This window comes from Balaenoptera physalus, assembly GCF_965194825.1.
Source record: "Balaenoptera physalus genome assembly, chromosome: 19".
Classification (NCBI taxonomy): domain Eukaryota; kingdom Metazoa; phylum Chordata; class Mammalia; order Artiodactyla; family Balaenopteridae; genus Balaenoptera; species Balaenoptera physalus.
The window spans coordinates 52,998,851-53,021,893 of record NC_138900.1 but is presented as its reverse complement, the minus strand read 5'-3'; the positions used below and the strand labels follow the sequence as shown (position 1 = coordinate 53,021,893).

Sequence of the window (23,043 nt, the reverse complement as noted above, 5' to 3'; positions counted from 1 at the left end):
GAGACACACACTCCTGCCTTATTGCAATACAAGCAAATAAACCAATTACAAAACAATGTATTATGTGTTAGGTGCAATTTTAATGTTATTTTGGAGGGCCTCCTTATTTTTCTTGAGCTAACTTTTTAGAGATGATGCTCATAAAGTTATATTTATCCTTAATCTAAATATTTAAAAATCTGCCTTTCTGATGTCTAGGATAACACAGTTTGAAAGAACTTTTGGCAATAATGGAAATATTATGTCCAAAAGGGTAGCTGCTAGCTAGTACAATTGAGAAACTGATCTTTAATTTTATTAAATTTTAACTAATTTTAATTTAATGGGCTAACTTATTGGACAGGTAGCTATAGGGCATATGTCTGATTATGTCCAATATTCACCATTCCTGGCTATTTTAAGCTCTAATATTAAATGACTACTTTCTTCCAGGGTTCTAATTTTTTTTCTACCTCTCTGAGAAGTTCTCACTTGTTGAGCAAATTTAGGCTCATATAATTAGTTTTCCTATCATTTCTTCCAACTACTGAGGATGCAAATTACTAGCAAGGCCAACCATGAATCTATCAGAAATTTTACTTTTAGTGGCATGAGACTTTGAGCATGGATTTGAATAGTTGACTCCATATGATCATTATATCATGAGTTTATATTTTTTAGCATCTGAATCAGGATTGCTATATATATTCTTCATTTGGCCTCGCAAATTGTAGAATACCCACCCTAAGCAATTACTTCTGATTCCTATTTTTAAACTTATCCAGATGCTTTCTACCATGTTTCCACTCAAATTCCACCCCCATTGACATAATAGTCAATAACGAGTGCTATATCTAGAGTCAGGAATGCGGTTTATGATCATGGAAGAAATTGCAATCAATTGGCCAACTTAGGGATTAACAACATGACTTTTAACTCATTATTATAATGCTCATATGTGCTTCTTTATGTGTGCAGATACATTCATACATAATATATGTATTTCATAACTTTATATGAAAGAGAAATAATCAGAAGGTTAATAAACATAGTGAGTGAGGTATAAGGAATTTAGTTCTATGAAGTGAAAGATGTCCTATACATCTTTATAGAATTACCAGAGAAGATTTAAGTTTATATTGGGTTTTTAGAAAAAAAATAGAATAATACTATTTTAATAGAGAGAATCCGATGTTATGTTGTCTGAAAATGAATGATAGGTAATACAGAAATATCATATGGCCTCTCATAATATTTTTCAAATCTGAGTATTGCAGAGTAATGTGTTCACTGCATACATAAAATATATGAGCTGATTTATAGGTGGGTACCTAAATTTTTTTCTAATGAAATATGTCTGGTTGTCCATATTTTAGTGGACATCAATGTGTAGGGATAATAGTTCAGGCTTTGGATTAACAGAAACCTAGGGATTCCGTAACGTATAGCTCTTACAACGGTTCCTGACCTCAAAAATAAGTCAGCAGCCAGGATTTCCCTGGCAGTCCAGTGGTTAAGACTTTGCCTTCCAATGCAGGGGGTGAAGGTTCAACCCCTGGTCCGGGAGCTAAGATCCCACATGCCTCAGGGCCAAAAAAAAAAACCAGGAGCAATATTGTAACAAATTCAATAAAGACTTTAAAAATGGTCTATATCAAAAAATTAAAAAAAAAAAGTTAGCAGCCTTCTCATGGTGTCTTTTGGGCAATTATTTTAAGAGACTGTAGGTGTCAGTCAACATTATTTAAGAGTACCCTCCTTTAAAAACTTTAATACTAAAAAATTTAAGATTCAAAACAGATAATTAGGGAATTAGTCACATTACAAACTAATTCTTGACTTTGTTATAGGCTCTATCCAGAAATCATAAGCTCTTTTATATATTTAAAATAGTATTATCTTTTTAAAAAATTTAAATTACTTACAATTTTTCAGAAAACTTTTTTTTTACACAGAGCATGATATACCTATATTTGGGATAAAAATGCCATAACTATTGACAAGGTTAAAATAAAAGTACTTCGAATTCATTACTACTATTACAATTATACCTTACATTTATCTAGGACTTTACAATGTACCAAGCACTTTCACATATACTGTTGCTTTTAAAAAAAGGCATCATAACATGAACTGATGCTATTTATTTTTCAATGAATAGTGGCACTTTTAAAACAGAAAAAGAAATAATGCCTATCATTTTTATAGTATGAAAACAGCATGTTTTTTGTTGTTGTTGTTGCTCAGCTTCTCAAAAGGCAATTAAGGCAAAGCACAGGTTTTGGAGTCAATAACACCTATGTTGGAATCCTAGTTTGATTTACTTACTAGCTATGTAACCTTAAGTAAACTACTTAACCTGCATATGTTTAGTTTTCCTCATCTGTGAATTGGAAATTCTGACCTCACAGAGTAAGATGAAGGGAAAAAGTTTACATATCCTAAAGCAATACCTAGTGTATAGTAGGAACTCAATAATAATAATAATAATAATATTATTATTATTATTATTAAAATTATCTATTCTTTCTCATTGACCTTCATAACATTTCAATACACCTTAATATGCAAAGGAAATAATTAGATATGAGACAATGACTGGTCAAATATGATAGATCAAGTTAGGAAGAAAGGTAGAAGTTAAAGTCTGTTTCAGAAGCAAATTAGACAGTACAACCAGGGGAAATGGAACTCATTAGGGAATCTGAAATTTCACCTAGGCAGGTTCAAATTTATGATGCTTAAATAGGGTAGAAAGTTATATGGAGGGCATCACAGGCAATTCTGTTTTAGGAAAAATAAAATGGAAGCACATTTGTGCTATGAATGTCTAATGAAATAAGAAAATGGAATGGTATCTATGAAATATGGGAAAGTATCATATAAAATGGAGTGGGGTACAGGCAACATGAAGCTGGAATAATTTCACGTGTATAAGCAAATTAGCTCACTTAGATTGATCATAGGTATTATAAGAACAAGGATAAAAACTTGACCCACACAATTTTGCATTAAAAATCCTCTCTGCTCCAGAGTAAAAAGACCCTGTAAGTCTCTTCACAGATGTGTGCTGTCAGTTAAACAAGGAGCCTCAGTTAAAAGTGTTTATTGCTTAAAGTAACCCATCACTATTATTATATAAACAACTGAAATTACGTTTCCTGTTTACATAAAATTTATACCATCTTTGCATTAACAACATTCACTCATTTTGATTTTGCTTTGATGTTCTTCTTTAGAGTGGAACAATTAGAGAATTAACAATTATTTGATGGCCCATTATATAGGTGTTTATATAAACTATATAATTTCAACTATTCTCTTATTACAGATAAGAAAGGCTAGATGATAAATCTAAAGTAATAGCTAATACATGGTAGAAATAGCATATAAATCAAGTTTTTAAAACTTGTAAACAAATGTTCTACCCCTATACTCCTCATGCTTTTTCCAAATCAGATATACTGGGTTCTAGTAGAACATTTAGAATGTATTCTAAGTGAAAGGCAGTGTGTTAAAGAAATGCAGAACTGAGTTAGTGCCATGGGATAATACATGTACCTGATTAGTGGTAAGCACTGAAGAAACATTTGTTCTGGCATTCCCCAATTCATCCTCCCTGCCTGCCCCTAAGGCAGTTCCTGATTTTTAAGAGTTCATAAATTATATTGAAATATTATAGAAAAATAATAGGAGCTTGCTTGAAAACATGTTAACAGCTGTGCAGTGCACACAATAAACCCCCAATAAATGTCTGACTTATCTGATTTTTAAAAATGAGTCATTAAATATTGAAAATCATTTCATGGCACAGAAAGCAAATCAAGCCAACACGCAAAAATAAAGTACACAGTTACAAAGAAGATGAGAACACTAAGGTGCTGGTATACTATCACTGACTATCTTTTATGATTCCCCTAGACAAAAATGTCAGAGCAGAGAGGGAACCATATTTGCTCACTGTAAGTATACATTTAGTCTACAGATTTAAAGGCTGTTTTGCACACTGGGTCTGTAGAGAGACAGGTGATCGCTCTCTGCCACAATTCCAAAGTCCATCCTCTTTATCTCATCAGTATGCAGCTTGGTAGGGGTGAGGGTGAGGGAAGAGTTATATTGTGTTCCCAGGAGCAAGGGGCTGTTTTCCTGCCTGTCATTCCACCAACCTCCCAGAATAAATTGCTACTTAGAAAAAGGAAAGTCAAACATTTATGAAACATATTGCTATTTAGGAAAAAAAAAAGAATTGTTTTGCAAATAGTAGCACTATTAAAAGAGGGAAGAGAGAATAGCATCAGTCATTTTATATTACATATAAGCAGTTTATTAAAGAATTAAATATTTATAGACTATACAGCAAGGCAGGCGATGAGTCGCAAACAGCTTGCTGAGAAGTACATTATAAAACAATGAGTCTGTCAGTGATTGATAAAGAATGGAGAGTGAAAATGCTTTATAAAATCCCTAAGTTAGCTATGAATTTCAGACTAGCAAAATAGGACACAGTAGCCAGCAATGTCACACCAACTCAAGCTGTTGTGTATGCTAAAGGCCTTGAGCGAACAAAATGCATACTTCTGCTTTGATCTTTTCACCAATATAGGGGAAAGGACTGCAAAGCACGCAGAACTCCTGGGCAAAGGCTTTATGGATATTCAGTTCCAAATTAATAGATGTTAGACCTAGATACCCACATAACTCACCTCATTTTCTTCTGACTCTTTTCTTGTTAGGTAAATAAGGCTATAGAATTTCAAAGAAAGATATTCCTCCTTTTGTTACAGAATTATATACATGAGACATCAGATCACCTAACCTAATCCCCTTAGAGAGGAGGTAACAGAGTTGTAAAATGGTTAAGTGACCCATCCAATTTCACACAGCTAGTTAATAACAGAATCAGGATTAAAACTTTGTCCTCCTATCTCCTAGATCAGTATTCTTTCCATAGCCTCACCTTCTTTTCCCACTTTTTTTTTTTTATTGAAGTAGTTGATTTACAATATCGTATGTTTCAGGTGTACAAAATTTTTTAAGATTACATTTATAGCTATAGTTTATATTGGCTATATTCCCTGTGGTGTACAATATATCCTTGCAGCTTATTTATTTTATACACAGTAGTTTGTAACTCTTAGTCCCCTACCCCTATCTTGCCCCTCCTCTCTCTCCTCTTCCCACTGGTAACCACTAGTTTGTTTTTCTATATCTATATTCCAATCCCTTCTTAAAATTAGAATTATGAACTCTTTCTGTCCATAAAATCATTCCTCCAGTTAGAAATTGTGAGTTCTTTCTCTCATAAAATTATATTTCAATCCAGTTTGGACAATGGTTTTGGGAAAAAAGAAAAAAGCTTTAAGAGGATAAAACTTTATATATTCTTTGAGAGAAATGGACAATTTAATCTACCTATCCAAAGTCATTCTAGAGTTTGAGATAATAGGATGCTATTAATGAAACGTTGGCTCTTTCTTGGATAAATTGATGATATGGCATTCTTTCATGTACTAACTAGCTGGGAGAATGAATTATTTTCATCCTTTATGAGAATGACTGGTTCAGACCTAAAGGTGTTCATAATTTTAAATGCCAGAGGAAGTCATCTCTTCCCGACTTTGTGGAAGTCATAAGAGACTATATGTTCTGGATACACTAATTTGGAACTCTATTCTCTGCCTTCAAATTTAAACAATCATTTGGTTTCTACATAATTGAGATTGAAGTTCTACTTGCTGTCTTCAGATTGGACAGCAGACAAATTGTGAGTCAAATAAAATTATGGATCAAATCCTTTGTGCCTATACAGAAGCCAAAGCACTACGTAGTTTGTTTGTAAACACTGAACCACTGATGCCTCTGCCTATAACCCTGTCACCATTTAAAAAATAAGTATAGTAATATCTGAATTTCTATGAAATTATATCACACAGAGAAAATCCACTGAATTATATTAGATGCTTTCTTTATAAAGCATGATTCAGAGGCTTCTTCATGAGAAAGAATAACTCAACTATTTTTGGTATTCAAGTTCCCTCATTCCCCCTATTCTCATCAATACAGAAAAACAACTATATTTATATCTCAAAATTTGGCTATGATAAAAAACAATGATATACAGGATAAAATGAACACTTAGTTGGTATTGTAATTGAACATAATTAAAAACAATGTTTGGTTAACAGTTGGGAATAACTTTATCTTTCAAGTAGGAATAAAGATATCCATAAATTAAGGCAAATCACTCTAGAAAACAACAAAAGCCATTTTCCCTTCCAAAGGTTTCCTAATATGGGAGGTACCAGGAAATTCAATTTACCTTGTGGATACTAGGTATGAATGAGTGTATATGTAGTTATAATGCTATTTTAAATGTATCTAAAAAGTTAGCTCAGTTGGTTAGATAGAGTAAAAATGTAATTCAAAATTAACTTCTGTCAGAACTGGATCTACAGGCTGAGGAGACAAAAAAATGCATGGCAGAAACAAAACTGAGAAAAACATTAACTAGTGTGATTCAACCTTTAGATTCCAAAAAATGATCCATTATGTTAATGAGTACTTTTCTCCTTAAGTGGTTACTAAGTGTTCTCTGAAGAGTTTGGCTCAGTGTGTCCCAGCAGCCACAACTGTAATTAAATTAAAATACTGGCATTGAAATACATGTGAATGAATCCACAAAGGGGCTTTTTGCATGAAACTATAGGGCATTCATGCTTGATATTCTATGCGTAGATCTCGAACCTTAAAAAAACACTATAGGTCACTAAAAGTCAATGGGGTTAGGGAATGGGGAGACAAACTTGAAATGGTTAGGATGCCTCGCTCTGGAAAGCTGAGAATAATAAAGGTTCTAACAGGATGAAAACTGATTTACCAGTTTATCCTAGAATTAGGGGCATCTCTTGAAGTTTGAAAGTGGTAAACCTAGAACACACATGATGAAATGAAACAGGATTACTTGACATAACAAAGTAAAGTTTCAGAAATTGTTACTTCAAGAAAAAAATAAATAGGTTTTGAAACAATCTAAATAAATAAATGGATGTGAGATTCATAATACATTATTAAAGGGAAACTGGGATGTTTTCTTGATTGGTAACATAACAGTGCACGCTTCAATCCTTCTGTTACTAGGAGGCAGAATCCTACGATATTTTCTGTATGGCAGTTATATGTTGTTATAAATGTTAATTGTCTTCCTTCATTTTCAATGGGAGGAAAGTAAGTATGATTAAGTGCACTTAATCAATGCAAAATTTAACAAGGCAAAATCTAACAGCTTTAAAAAAATCAAGGTCAAAGATTAGGAGGCTGTTACTTTGTGACTCACACAGTAATAAACCATGCTGTTAAGATCTGTATCAATAGTCTTAAAAGTAAAAACTCTATTGCAGAAAATAACAGCTAAAAGCTGTTGCTATTTGGTACTGTTCTGAAGGAATTTATTAGGACTCAGTTTCTGTATTTCCTTCCACACTTCCAAACCACAAGGGCAACTAATATTCATTTGTGTATAGTTTTGAAAAATAATCCCAAGATGAGTAACAGGATTGAAAACCAGCTCTTTTACCATCTTGGACCCAAGGTATAAAAGATCCATTAGGAAAGGCGATGTGTTAATGAAGACAGTAAATTAGTAGGTTTGAGAACCAATTTCTTGTGTCTTAAGGGTTTTCAGCTCAATGTGACAAAGATAAATTCACTACCACGAAAATAAAAAGCACAAACTAAAACTGTAATTGTAGGGGCTGTTATTATAAGCTCTCAAAGCCAATTGTTAACCACTAGATAAGCCAAATGTTCATAGACAACTGAAGACCATAGATTTTTTCCTTTGTTTTCTATTTGTTTTCCTCATTTTGCCCTTTAAGGCAAGGCTGTACTTGCTTGTTTGTCCCTAGGGAAAATTAAGCATAAGGATAAAGCTGTTGTTTCTGAGGAATGACCACCGATGTCAGGTTTCTCCCTGTAAACTAAAACAGAGGGAGCTGTCTCATTCCCAATAGGGTCTCAGAGAAAGCTGTAGCATTAAAGCAGATAATTCCCATGTACACATGGTAAGAAGGGACAAGCTGTGTTTTATAGACTTAATCCTCAGAGAAAGATATGGATCCTCAGGCAATGTTTGCAAACAATGAACAATAGGTTCCATGGGGTGAGTGTATTGGCCAAAATGGCCTATGTGTAAAGTGAGCACCAGCATGTTATTAACTGTTTGTGGGTGATGGAGTAATGAAGCTTTGTGTGTGTGTGCCTGTTTATTTTTAAATACACCAAATTTGTAAAATATTGAGAGAAATAATATCTGATAAAAAGGATTCTAAAAACTACCTTAATAATTGATAGATGATGTATGGTAAGGAAAGTATAATTTAAGGAATTTAATACAAATGACAACAAAAATAACGTAACTGTCATACAGACAATTACTGTTACTGTTATCCTTATCAAGAGAAAACAAGCCACTTTTCACTGTCTCCATGGCTATTTTCAGGGTTTGCCTGGAATATCGCAAGAGCCTCCTAACTGGTCTTCTTGTTCCCACTGTTGCCCCTCCCCCCAGACAGTGTATTTCTTAGCATAATGGCCATAGAAATAAATCTGTTCATGTCACGTCTCTGCTTAAAAACTTCCAGTGAGGTCTCATTTCACTTCGAGTGAAAAACAAAGGTTTTATAGGGCTCTGAACAATCAGGTCCTCTACCACCTCAAAGATCTCACCCACTACACTGCTCTCTCCGTTGTGTACTTTACTCCTGCATGCTAGCCTCCTCAAACTTGCCAGGTACAATCCTGCCTCATAGCCTATGCATAAGCCATGCCCTCCTCCTGTTATTCTAGTTACTTAGTTATTCTCACAGTTTACTCTTCACCTCCTTCAATGTCACCTTCTCAGTGAAGTCTTTTCCTTGATGCACTATTTTAAATCGACAATACTCATCATCTCAGAATCATTCCATATCCTTCTTTATTGTTTTCTTTTTCTCGTGAATACTTACCTAACAAAAATACGATTTGCTTATCTAACTTATTCCTTGCCTCTCCTTACTAGGATATCAACTACGCAAGGACAGGAATTTTGTTTATTTTATTTACTGTTGTGTTCCCTGATGTGTAGCCTGTACCTAGCAAATAATATGCACTCAATACATATCAGTTTAATCAATGGAAGGCACTGTAGTATAGAGTTTAAGACTCTGAAGTTAGACTGCCAGGGCTCAGACTCTGGCTTAACCATAACCTCCCTCCATAAAACTTTAGTTTCTTTTCTATTAAAATGGGAAAAATTATAATTCCCACTTGTAGTGTTCTTGTGGTAATTAAATGTTCATCTAAAAGCATTTAACAACTTTCTTAGATGACCAATGGAGTTACTGGTATCAGATCTGCCTTATGTTCATGCCCCGCTTGGCTCCTCCTCCCTAGGCTGTGGTCTGGAAAGTACCTCCAGACAGAAAGCGAGGGTGCTTGTGGGAAAACTGGACAAAATATATGAAACAACTTGTCTTAGACACTGGAGAAAAGGCAGCACCGGATTATGATCCCTGAGAGAAGGAAATAAATAAAACAAGCCCCACAATCTCCCCAGCTTTCTGTCTGGAGGCACTTTTCAGACCAAAGCCTAGGGAGATGGAACCAAGCAGAGCATGGCAGTTTCATGTGGTTGAGGAAACAGAAACAAAAGTTTAGGAAAACTAAAGTACCTGGAATTTATACCCAAAAGGAGGGAGATGCAATGAGAAAGAAGTCCAAAAAGCTGCCTAGTGATATCCTAGCACAGTGGTTCTCAAACTTTTTGGTCTTAGAACCCCTTTATGCTCTTAAAAATTGAGGACATCAAAGAGATTTTATTTCTGTGGATTATATTTATCAATATTTAGTGTATTAGAAATTAAAACTGGCAACTTTATAAATTATTTGTAATATTTGTTTATCAATTCATTTAAATATGAAAGCCACATATGTTAACATATTTTAATGAAAAATACATTTTATGAAAATAAAAGTGTGATAGTAAGAATAGTAGCAACATTTTACTTTTTTTGGTAGTTCTCTTTATTTTCTGGCTTAAGAGAAGACATGTGGATTTTCATACCTGTTTCTGAGTTCATTTTTTTGCAACATCACATGTCATGTAGCCTCTGGAAAACTCTGTTGTATACTACTAAGTGAAAGTAGAAAGGTTAATAACATCTTAGTATAATTATAAAAATAGTTTTGAACTCATGGGCCCTGGTATCATAATAAAGTATAGTTATCCCTCAGTATCCACAAATGCTCAAGTCCTTTATACAAAATGGCATAGTACAGTCAGCCCTCTGTATCCATGGGTTCTGCGTCCGTGGATACAGAGGGCCGACTGTAGTTCTAAACTTACAGATTCCTAAAAGATACTGAAGACTCCCAGGGGGTTCTGGCCCACACTTTATGCCCTATAGTCTTTGGCCAAATACTAAGCTGCATATGTGTAGGGTGAAAATCCTCACGGCCAGGAAAAGAACTACCAAGAAACTCTAACTTCAACAATTCTCAAAGCTCACAGAAGATTGGAAAATATCTGAATTCTAACCAATAGTGTGGAGAAAGTTGTTGACCATGTAGGACATTCAGTAAAGCCCTCAAAGGACCATGCCTTAGCTAGTAGTAGGCTAAACTTAAACTCTTGAGTAAACACTACTTTAGACTGACCAAAACAGCTTTTTAAAAATAAGCATCAAAAGCATCAAACTGATCCATAAGTAATTTAGCTGCCTCATAACACATGTTAAGCACACTTTAGTTGAAGGCAATAAAATCCAGACTCAATAGTGTAAAACTTATCCAATTAAAAAAAACAGATATGCAAAGAAGCAGGAAAATGTGACTCAATACCTAGAGAAAAATCAGTGTATAGAAGAGGATCTGGAAACAACAGAGATGACAACAATACATGAACCTGAAAGCAGCTATTGTTAATTGTGCAAAGACTTAAAGAAAAAAGATGAACATAATGAGGAGAGAAATGGGAAAAATCAAAAAGAAGCAAAGGGAAATTCTAGAGTTGAAAAACACAATATTCAAAATGAAAAATTCACTAGATGAGTGTAAAAGCAGAGTGACTGAAGACACAGCAGTAGAAACAATCCAAACTGAAGCACAGAGAAAATAGAAATGAGAAAAAATGAACAGAGCATTAATGACATGAGGGACAATATCAACTGATCTAACATACGTGCAGTTGGAGTTCCTGGAAAAGGGAGAGGCTCATAGAAATATGTCTGTAGAAATATTGGCTAAAAATTTTCCATAGTTGATGAAAAGTATAAAGCCACAGATTCAAAAAGCTCAATAAACGCAAGCATGATAAACTCAAAGAAAAACAAACCAAGGCAAAACATAACTGAATTGTCAAAAACACTGCAAGAATAAGAAAATCTTAAAAGTAACTAGGAAAAGAAGACACATTACAGACAAGCAAATAAAGACAGTAACAATTTCTGATTTCTCTTCAAAATCAAACAAGCTATAAAAATGGGGTATCTTGGGAATTCCCTGGTGGTCCAGTGGTTAGGACTCTGCACTTTCACTGCCAAGGGCCTGGATTCAAACCCTGGTTGGGAAACTAAGATCCCACAAGCTGTGTGGCATGGCCAAAGAAAAGGGGGGATATCTTCAGTGTGCTGGGGGGAGCCCTTAAACTTAGAATTCTATGTCTAGCAAAAATAGCCTTTAAATATGAAAGTAAAGTAAAGACATCTGCAAATAAATAAAAGCTAAGGAATTCTATCCCCAGAAGACCTAAAATTAAAAAATATATATTTAAGCAAGTTCTTTAGGAGAAGAAAAATCACAGAAGATTAAAATGTGAATCTACAGGGGAAAAAATGGAGAGTACAAGAAATAGTTTAAAATGTGGAATGAATATAACATTTTTTTCTTATTTTTTACCTCTTTAGAAGACAACTGACTTTTTAGAGCAGTAGTCAATAAACTGTGACTAAGAGCCAAATCTGTTCCTGTTTTGGAAAATAAAGTTTTACTGCAAAACAGCCAAGCTCATTCTTTTACATATTGTGTATGGCTGATGGCTGAGTTGAGCATTTCAAACCACATGGCTCACCAAGCCAAAAATATTTACTATCTGAACCTTTATGGAAAATGTTTGCTGACCACTAGTTTAAAGCAAAACTAGTCTCATTGCATTGTGCACTTTGTAACTATGCAGGAGTAAAATGTTTGGTAACAGCAGCACAAAGGTTAGGAAGAGAAACAGAAGTACACTGTTGTAGAATAATAAAATAGTTCTGTTATATAGGAAGCGGCAATCTTTTTACAGTAGATTGTAAAAAGTTAAAATGTGTATTATAACCCTAGAGCAACTACTAAAAAAATTAAACATATAAATTTGGCTAATGAGATAATAGAGGAGATAAAATATAAATATTGAAATAATCCAAAATAAGGAAAAAAAAAGAGAAAAAACCAGATGAAACAGAATTATACTACAAGATAGTTGATTTAAATCATCTATATTGATAATGTAAATTAAATTTAATGTAATATAAAAATAAATGTAAATGGTTAAACAATTAAAAGTCAGAGACTGTCAGAATGAATAAAAAAGCAAAACCTAACTATATGCTGTCTACAACAAATCTAACTCAAATACAAAGACATAGATTAAGAGGATGAAAAACTATATAACATTCATATACTAATCATGAGAAAACTGGCATGGCTATGTTAATCATCAGGCAAAATGACACCAGGATAAAGAATATTACCAGAGACAAACAGGAGCATTTCATAATGATAAAAGGGTAGATTCATCAAGAAGACATACAAATCCTAAATATATATGTACCTGATAACAGAACCTCAACATAAAGGATGGACAAATCGATAAACCTGAAATGAGAAACTGGCAAATACACAAGTATAAATTGATGATTTCCACACTCTTTTCTGTATACATAGATAGAACAAGTAGATTGAAAGTCAGCAAAGATATAGAAGAATAAAAAAAGCCCTTAAAACACAGAGGTGCTCAATAAATAGTAGCTATTATTACTGTATTATAAACATAATTAATTATAGCTAAAGAAAATTTTAAATGTGATAGAAACTCCTGTTACCTAACTAGATGTAATAGGAGACCCTTTTTACAGTGGTTCAGGGATACAAATTGCTAAAGAAGCAAACAGTCTATCAAAAGAGAAACTACACCATGTTTGGGGCTGGATATAGCAGTATCACTGCCTAATAGCAATATCTCCAATCATAATACAGACTTTATAAAATTATAAAAGCAAAAACCTATATATGATACTTTTATAATACTTGAGGTGTAACACTGAATCTTAGAAATCAGAGTTGAAAAGCAGTATTCAACTTTATAGATAGAGATTATGCAGCATGGTTTCTTACTCTGATGATGTCATTTAAACTTCAGTAGTCAATTCTTGGTATCAAGTTATTAGCCAAATATCACATTCCTGTTATTTTTTAATTAAAAACAATCAGCTTCAATGAGATATAATTTACATATAGTAAAATTCATCCTTGTTTTGATTTTTATTCATTTTTACAAATAAATTACCACAAAGTAACATTATTCATCACCTCCCATAGTCACCATTATTTTTTGTAGTGAGAACAGTTGATATCTACTCTTTTAGCGAATTTTGATATACAGTATACTATTATTAACTATAGTCACTGTGCTGTACATTTGGTCTCCAGAACTAATTCATTTTATAACTGAATATTTGTACCCTTTGATAAGTGTCTCCCTTTTACTCCTACCCCTAGCCTGTGGTAATCACCATTCTACTCTCTGTTACTATGAGTTTGACTTAAAAAAAGATTCCATATATAAGTGAGATCATACAATATCTGTCTTTTTGTATCTGGCTTATTTCACTTAGTATAATATCCTCCAGAATCATCCATGTTATCACATGGCAAGATTTATGTCTTTTTTAAGGTCGATAAAATTCACCCTTCTTAAGTGTACAGTTCCATAAGTTTTGATCAGTGTATTGAGTCATGAAATCACCACCACAATCAAGGTACATAATACTTCCATCACCCCTGAAAGTTCCTCATGACCCTATACAGTCAATCCCCTCTTCCCACTTCTGGCTTCTGGTAACTGTTGATCTGATTTCTGTCCCTATAGTTTTGCCTTTTCCACGTTTTCACATTTTTTCTGTAAATACTGAAGAGTGGGATTTCCAGGTCATCTATTAAAATATGTATTTAACTTTTCAACTGCAAATTGTTTTCCAAAGTGGATGTGCCATTTTGCATTTCCATCAGTGATGTATGGCAGTTCCAGTTGTTCTACATCCTTTCAGCAGTTAGGATTCTCACGGTTTGAAATTTTTTTCCAGACCTTCTATTAGATATAGTAGTGTTACAGCATTGTGGGTTTTAATTGACATTTCCCTAAGGACTAATTATGGTGAACATTTTTTCCTATGGTTATTTGCCATCTGAATATCTACTTTGACAATGTGTCTGTTCAAATCTTTTTCCCATTTAAAAATTTGTGGGTTTTGCTTTTTCATTATTGAGTTGTTAGAGTTTTTATATGCTGTAGATAGGAGTCCTTTATCAGCTATGTGTTTTGAAAAGATTTTCTGTCGGTGGCTTCTCTTTTCATTTTCTTTTAACATTTTGAAGAGCAAGTTTTAAAAAAAATTTGATGAAATCCAACTCATCATTTTTCTTATGGTGTCTTTGTTTCCTTTTAAGGAAATTTTGTCTAATATAAGGTCACAAAGATTTTCTTCTACATATTCCTCTATAAAATGTTTGCATAGGTATAAGATACGAGTCAAGGTTCATAGTTTTCCTTTCTCCCTCCCTTCCTTTTCCTTGCATATAGATACTTGACTGTTTCAGCATCATTTGTTGAAAGATCATCCTTTCCCCATTTGAATCAACCTGGCACCTTTGTCAAGTATCAACTGACTATATACATATGGGATTCTTTCTGTACTCTATCCTGTTCCATTGATCTGTAGAGCTTACGGTATGTAAATATCACATTGTCTTGATTACTATTTACAACTTTGTAGCACCTCTTGAAATCAACTGATGTAAGCCCTCCAACTTTGTTCTTCTTCTGTTTCCTTGCTTTCCACATAAATTTGTCAATTTCTATGCTTAAAAAGCCTATTAGAATTCTTATTGGAATTGTGGCAAACCTATAGGTAAATATGGTACATCTCTATATTTAGTTTGGTCTTCTTTAATTTTCCTCAGCACTGTCTTGCAATTATCAGTGTAAAAATCTTGCATACATTTTATTAAATTTATCCCTCTTACTTCATGTTTTTTGATGCTACTGTAGATGGTATTTTAAAAATTTCAATTTCCAAATTTTCATTGCTACTATAGAGAAATAGAAATATAATTGGTGATTGTCTATTGACCTTGTATCCTATGAACTTGGTGAACTCACTTAATTTTGTAGACTCTTCGGGATTTTCTACTTAGACAATCATTGTCTGTGAGTAAGGTTGGTTTGCACCTACCATTTTGCAGTTAGTTTTCTCTCCCCTCCCTGCAACACTCCCCCCTCTATTATACTGTTTTCTGTTGTATTAACTGAGTACTAATTTATGGTTCCATTTTATTTCCACTACTGGCTTAATAATTATGCCTCTTTTTTTTTTAATGAAGTGATTGCTCTAGAGTTTATAATATATATACTTTATACAGTCTTCCTTCAAATAAAATTACATCACTTCATTTACAGTGTTAGAGACTTATGATCTTATCAGTACACTTCCAGTTCATCTTCCCCATCTTTTGTGCTACTGTTATCACATGATTTACTTCTACTTACACATATGTTTAAATGCTACAATATATTGCTACTATTTCTAGAGTAGGAGATGGCAAACATTTTTTTTTAAAGACCAGACAGTAAATATTTTAGGCTTTTGGAGTCACACATGGTTTCTGTCATATATTCTTTTTATTTATTACAATACTTTAGAAAGGTAAAAAAATATTCTTCACTCACAGGCTATACAGAAACAGGCCATGGGTCACATTTGGCCTATGGGCTGTAATTGCTGACCCCTGCTTTACACAGTCAATTATATGTAGAGAGATTAAAAATCAGAAAAAAGTTTATTTATATTTACCAACATTTTCCCCATATTTGGTGTTTTTTATTTCTTTGTGTAGATCCAAATTTTCATCTGTTACCGTACTGACTCTACCTGAACAACTTCCTCTAATATTCTTGTCACATGGGTCTACGGACAAACAATTCTCCCAGCTTTTGTTTACTGAAACATCTTTGTTTCTCCTCTCTGGATTGATAGTTTCTTTATTTCAGAAAAGATACTGGTGCATTGTCTTTCAACTTGTACTGTTTCCGATGAGAAGTCTGCTGTAATTTTGATCTTTGTTTCTCAGTAATATTCCTTTCTCCCTCTGGCTGCCTGCCTGCATGATTATATCTGGTTTTTTTTAACAGTTTGAATATGATGTCCCTAGGGGCATGTGTCTGTGTTTTATCCTACTTGAGGTCCTATTCAATTTGTGTTATTTTGTCTACTTATTTCTAGAAAAATACTCAATTTTATATGTTCAAATTATTCTTCTCTCTAGTTCTCTCTCTCTTTCTTCTTTCTGGGACTCCCATGACATATAAATTGGACAGTTTGATATTGTTCCACAGTTCTCGGTACCCTGTTCAATTTTTTTTTTTTACCCCTACTTTTGTTCCTCTCTGTTTTTCACTCTGGATAATTTCTAGTGATCTATCTTCAGGTTCACTGACTGTTTCCTTAGGTGTGTACTGTCTGTTCATAAGCCATCAAATGAATTCTTCATCTGTGATTTTTTTTTAGCATATCTATTGAATCCTTTTTTATAGTTTTCATCTCTTCTGAAATTTCCTACATGTTCATGAATGGCATCCACCCTTTCTACATTCACTTTTATTAATCATAGTTAGAGTCCCTGTATAAAATTTCCAACATCTGTGTCTTCTCCAAGTCTGGTTCTGCTAACAGCTTTCTTTCTGGAAATCGTTTTCCCTTGAGTTTGTGTGTCTTGTAATTTTTTATTGATTGAATCACGGACACTGTGTGTAGTACAGTAGAGACTGAGGTAAAAAATATTTATCCTCGACTACTAACCAAATTGACTCAACTCCTCTGTAATGACAGCTCCTATTCTAGAGGGGGTGCTGGCTTTTATGTCTACCCATTCCCCAGAAGCAGTGAATCTTTGTTGAATCTTAGCGGAGAGTTTCTTGTCCACCACTTAAGACTTTGCTTTGTATGAGAAAAGTATCCAGGAAGTAAGCAGGATTTCATGCCTGAGTGTAACAAAGAGAAGATCTCTTTCATCTACTAATCTCCCCCCTCAACCCTGCACCCAATCTTTCTCATGAGCATGTAGAAGAGTCTATGGAAAAGAGCTTGCGAATAAATGCAGACACCATTTGTGTCTGGGACTCTGAGGGATTCTACAATGTCACAGTTAACCACACTAGGCCTTTAAGAACTCGGTAAAATTGTGGTTTTGTTCTTATATACTCTAATAAAGGCCATGTATTCTTTCTTCCCTATGAGAAAGTTGAAAGAACTTGTGTGTCCCATTACTTCGCAGGAGCTAGCCACTCTTTGGAATTCAGTTCATCTGGTTGTCTCACAAGCTCAACTCTCTGATGGGTTCAACAAAGATATGATTTTGTAGATTATCTGGCTTTTGTTCATTGTTAGGATATGGGAGCGATGTCTCTTTGGCTTTCTACATTGTTCTGTAAGTCATTAAAACTCTTTGTGATACCTTCTCCTTGCTGACACTCTGCCTTCTTACTTTTCTTTCTTGGTTTTATAGTGTAAAATAGTCCCTCTCTAAATTCAGCCTGCACTTTATTTCTGTCACCTTTCACCTTTATGCCATACTTCAACATATAGATTCTATGGCGAATGGGGATAAAGAAAGGGAAGAAGAGGGGGAAGATATATTCATAGATACCCATATACATATGTACATACACACACACACACACACACACACACACACACATATATATATATATATATATAATTATTTTGGGATACAATGAAGAAGTCAGGCAATTGCAGAACAGATAATCAATATATTACTAGCTACTGAAACCATATGGGATACAGAGTAATTGCAATGACTCCTACTGGTTCATTAAGCAGAAATTAAGAAGTTTTTTCCAAGATAAAATTTCTACTTCAGAATGTTGCTTCTTAATCTATAAGACAAATATATATGACTAAATGCTTTCTAAGGTTTCTTGATATCTAAAGATATAGAGTATTGTCATTCTTTTATCAAGTAAGATTACTTTCTCTCTCTCATGTGACAATATTTATTGTGTTCTAGCCAGCTTTGTAGGTTCAGGTGATTCAACTGTGAGCAAAACTAAACATAGATCCCACTCCCAAAGTTTATAGACTTTAATCAAACAGTTATATGTTATCAAAAATTGCATGAGTGGTATAAAGAACACTATAGGGATCTATAGAAGCATAGAAGAGAGAGAACTGATTCAGTTTGGTGGGGAGAGTATGGGAAGATTTCCTTGAGGAATTCAAAGCTAAGCTGAGATCTGAAAGACGAGTAAGAGTTACCCAGGGAAAAAGGGAGATGAGAGGAAAAAGATCATTACATACAGAAGGAAAGATTTGTGCAAACATCCTATTTAACAGGTATGTGACTGATACAGAAAATAAAGGGAAAAATGTGATATAATGAAGTTGGAGAGTCAGGCAAAGTCCGGATCATGCTTGGCATGGAATGCCACATTAAGGATGTCAAGTCTTCATTGTAGGAGAAATGGGAAGCCTTAAGTTTCATGAACAGGAGAGAAATAATCAGATTTGTGTTTTCTAAAAGGATCATCTTGGTTGTGATATGGAGAAGTGATTGTCAGAAGAATGGATGTGGAAAAAACAGGAGGTCCTGCAGTAGACCAAGTGAAAGATGATAGTAACTTGACTTAGGGTGGTAGCAATGGATATAGATAGAAGTGGTTGAATTGAAAAGATATTTGTAAAGTAAAATTAACAGAACTTGATGAATTGGACATGGGGTGGAGTTCCAAAAAATAATTCTTATATTTCTGCAATTGGATAGATAGTGAAGTCATTTACAAAAGGTAAGGAATGAAAGACAAAAGAACAGATTTTTGTTTTTATTTTTTAAGTGGTGGGGGTTTGAAGATCATGAGTACAGTTTTGGACATGCCGATTTGGGGTTAAGTTTAGAACTGTCAAGGAGAACAGAAATCTGGACTAGAGATAGAATTTAAGGATAGGGAGGGTGGGAGGGAGATGCAAGAGGGAGGAGATATGGGGATATATGTATATGTATATGTATAGCTGATTCACTTTGTTATAAAGCAGAAACTAACACACCATTGTAAAGCAATTATACTCCAATAAAGATGCTAAAAAAAAAAGAATCAAAGGCCAAAAAAAAAAAAACAAAATTAAAGGCAGATAATTGAAGCCTGGATGAGAACTTCAACTGAGATGGAAGCTCCTAAGAGAGAGAATATCCTCCAATTATTTAAAGTAAAAATAAAAAAACCCAATTAATTTTAATGCCTTTTAGAGAAAAGAACACATTTATTGTACCAAATTCTCATGAGCCTTCTGATGTCAAATAATAATCAGTGTTTTAATGTATTATCTTAACAGACTATCATAATCACCTTATGGGGTAGGTACTATCATTATTCTCATGTTACCTATGAAGAAGCTAAGGCTTTCAGAAATAATTTAACTTATTTAGGAGCCAGAGTTCAAACCTAGGGCTGATCTCCTAACCATTCTATTAGGCTATTTTCTCAGTACATCTTCTAGTAAACCTCCCTCTTAGAAACAGTAGCAACTACGGCAGTCAACATCTTTTGAAGACTTATTATATAGAGAGTAAGCACTGCACATTTATAGTAATAATGTAGGAACAAATGATGACAGCTTTACTCTCATATAAAGTGTGAGCAGAACAAAGATTTCAAGAATATCAAATGAGTTTAGTGGTTTGTCCAGTGACATAGAAATTAATCTCCTGCTCAGTTACCTTAAATTGTTTTACAAGTATCATCTTCAGCAAGATGTCAGTCCAAGAGTAACTCTGTTTAGGAAGTGGTTTCAGTTTGGCTCACAGGAGGGAATACTTCCTAAAAAGTCATCAATGTCAATAGACTTACTTTTCTTGGGCTATATGAAAATCTAACTCAGTTTACTGGACTCAACAAGAGAAGGAAAGCTTACTGAGTGATAAGAATTTATAAATCAAGAGGATCTAGGAAAGGCTTCTAGGTAGATAGCTTTCGGTATTATCACTTAATCAAGAAATTTTGTTTTAAGCTTATAGTCTTTTTTATGCATATGCTTTTATGTTTGCAATTGTTGTTATGATGAGGTCCCCATAAAGTTTGAAAATGGGTTCAAATTAGGCAAACACAAGAGCTTTAAAGTTAAAGGTTCTTTAAATTTCTTTATGCCCAGACCCTGCATGCAGGCTTAATTAGTTAGATTTTAAAATGAAAGTAATGAACAGAATAAGTATTTCCACTATTAGCACAAAGAATGCTTTGGAACTGATTGGAATGTGGAGAACACAGTGTCTCTGAAGAGCAGGAATGCTGGTTCTGTGATCAGATATGAACTTTTAGTCTGGCATGAGAACACAAAAAGGTTATCTTTGTTCCCCTATAGATGTGTATCTCTCAGTGATGACCAAAACAAACACTAGCTTTGTCACTTTACTAAACTGCAATGTAGCTACTTACAGCCCAAACCTCCATGTAATTTTCCCTTCTGGATATAACACTGGTGATTTTTATTTTACTTTACTCATTTGCAGCTGAAATGACTTGGGTGCAATAAGGATGATTGGTAACCTTACTAGAATGGCCTAAAACATGCTGTGTCAGAGATAAATTTAATAAAAGAATTAAAGGCTAAGTTGGATTTTTAGGTTATAATATGCCTGACAAAAATAAAAAGGGTTATTATATCATATTTAATATTCAAGATATTTAAGGCATTCCATTATTATGAGTTAAAATACCCATCTGAATAACAAAGACACTTTGAGTCTTCAAGTCAGTCCATAGATTGGAAGGACTTGGATAAGGTTCTTTAAACTTCTTTATGCCCAGACCCTGCACACAGGCTGAGCCATATGCAAGTTACCTTTTTTGATAAGCAATGATTCCATGAACTTAAGGCAAAAGTCAAAGTGAAAACTGAGGTTCTTATCAGGGCCAGGACTGGAGTGAGGCAAGAGAAATACCTAGGGTTCAAAATTTAAGGAGGCACTCAGTCTCAGTGTCATGGAAGTACAGGGTTGGCATCTGAGAGTGAGTAGCTCCTTCTTTATATTTTGCTACATAGGCACCTTGCAATCCCGACCCTGGTCCTGGTTCTATCCCTGGTTTTTACTCCCAAAGGTCTTTCAAGAGTCAAGGCAATGCTATCTGTTTTCACATTGTTTTGTTGTGTTTGAAAGTTAATAAAAATCAAGTAAATAATTTTAAGACTCTATAACAAATAGGCATTGCATAAAAATTAAACAAGTAGGGTAATACTAACAATTAGAAATCACAGCTAAATCCAAATAATGATAACTAATTGCAAATACTTTCTTAGTGCTTATTGTGTGATTGATGAATATATATATTTCAGTCATCAACTCTGAATTAAAGTATTATTATTATTATCCCCATGCTTACGGTAGGGAGACTAAGGTTTACAGATGTTCGCTCACACTCACAAAGCCAGCAGGAACTCAAGTTGATCTAACTCCAAAGCCCAACCTCTTATCTGATATGCTTTGCTGCCTCCCAACTATAGCCATTAACACTGGTGATCTGTCAACTGTATCTCTACTATAGGTAGAAATCTAAATGCCAATTGTTTACACAGATTCAGAATTCTTGTTAGAAAAACTGAATTAATAATCTTTAGATAGACTACCCTCTTCCTGCAGCCTTATAGCATGGTGTATTAAGAAAGGGAAAATGAAAATGTAAGACAAAGAAAAGAGAGAAGGAAAAAACAAAGGACTATAAGAGAAAATATATGATTCAGAGATCATATCTCCTTTGTGGACTAGGATAAAATAATAAGAATAGTGATTAGGATAGTATGCAAAGAGGTTGCTTCAAAGCAAACTCCAAAGAAAAAAAAGGAAAAGATTTTCATCTATGGCTGGGAGAAGAAAGGAAAAAGGTTTATCAGAGAAGATAAAGAATGTTACTTTAGGTTTAATTTCAGCTTTTTTAAATTAAGAGGAGAAATAAATGCACTTCCTATTCCAGAAATGAAGTACCAATAATTTTTTTCCTATTCATCTATGTAGAAAAGAATATTGACATAAACAGAAACATGGGGGGAACAACCTTACAACACTTAATTAAAAAAATAAATGTACCCTCTTAAAAAGATGAGACACTTGGATGTAACTGAGATTATTAATTTCTAAAAATTGCATGCTTCATGGAAAATTAAAACAATGTTTTTAAGAAACATAGTATGTATTGTACTATTAGCATTAACTGCAATTTTCTAGTCTTTTTGGAAGAGCAGAGCTTATAAAAGGTTACATGCCATCTTCCCCCACCCGCTGAACCAGCTCCTCAAACCCCCATTACGAAGTCAGGCTCTGAAACCAGTAAGAAAGACCTTTTCTTGCAACCTGCTGAAGGGCGCCCTCTAGTGCTATCTTGCAAATGAAATGTGCTCATATCAATTTTTTCATGAATTGTTCTGCTTATACTGGACCTTAGGTTTTCTTTGGAACTTGGGCCAAGAAAGATAAGTGATGCTTTAGAACAATTTTCTGGCTTGTAATTCCAGCTAAGTAAGATTATCATAATATATTAAAGAGGGAGAAGGTTTTCTTTTTTTAACTTTTATGAAATGAGGTACAACTATTTTAAAAATAACGGGCTTTTTGTTGAAGGGTTAGCTTTTTTTTTTTTTTTTTTTTTTTTTAAATTTTTATTTATTTATTTATTTTTGGCTGTGTTGGGTCTTCGTTTCTGTGCGAGGG

The 23,043-nt window shown here is 33.9% G+C and overlaps 2 long non-coding RNA genes across 6 annotated transcripts in view; one reads left to right on the top strand and one right to left on the bottom strand.

The window, feature by feature from the left end:
- Nucleotides 1-23,043, bottom strand: part of LOC309648075 — a 314,368-nt gene that overhangs the window by 130,218 nt on the left and 161,107 nt on the right. For 4 of the 5 annotated variants that reach the window (XR_014256456.1, XR_014256457.1, XR_014256458.1 and 1 more), the window contains exon 1: nt 1-3,086. This exon is cut by the window's left edge. The exons of the other annotated variant lie outside the window; for it this stretch is intronic. This is a non-coding gene — a long non-coding RNA (uncharacterized lncRNA). Of the gene's footprint in view, nt 3,087-23,043 lie in introns of those variants that run through there. 5 annotated transcript variants of the gene reach the window in all.
- The window catches only part of LOC309648080, a 121,534-nt gene continuing 101,573 nt past the window's right edge, over nt 3,083-23,043 (top strand). Inside the window, exon 1 of the long non-coding RNA XR_014256466.1 lies at nt 3,083-22,946. This is a non-coding gene — a long non-coding RNA (uncharacterized lncRNA). The remainder of the gene's footprint in view (nt 22,947-23,043) is intronic.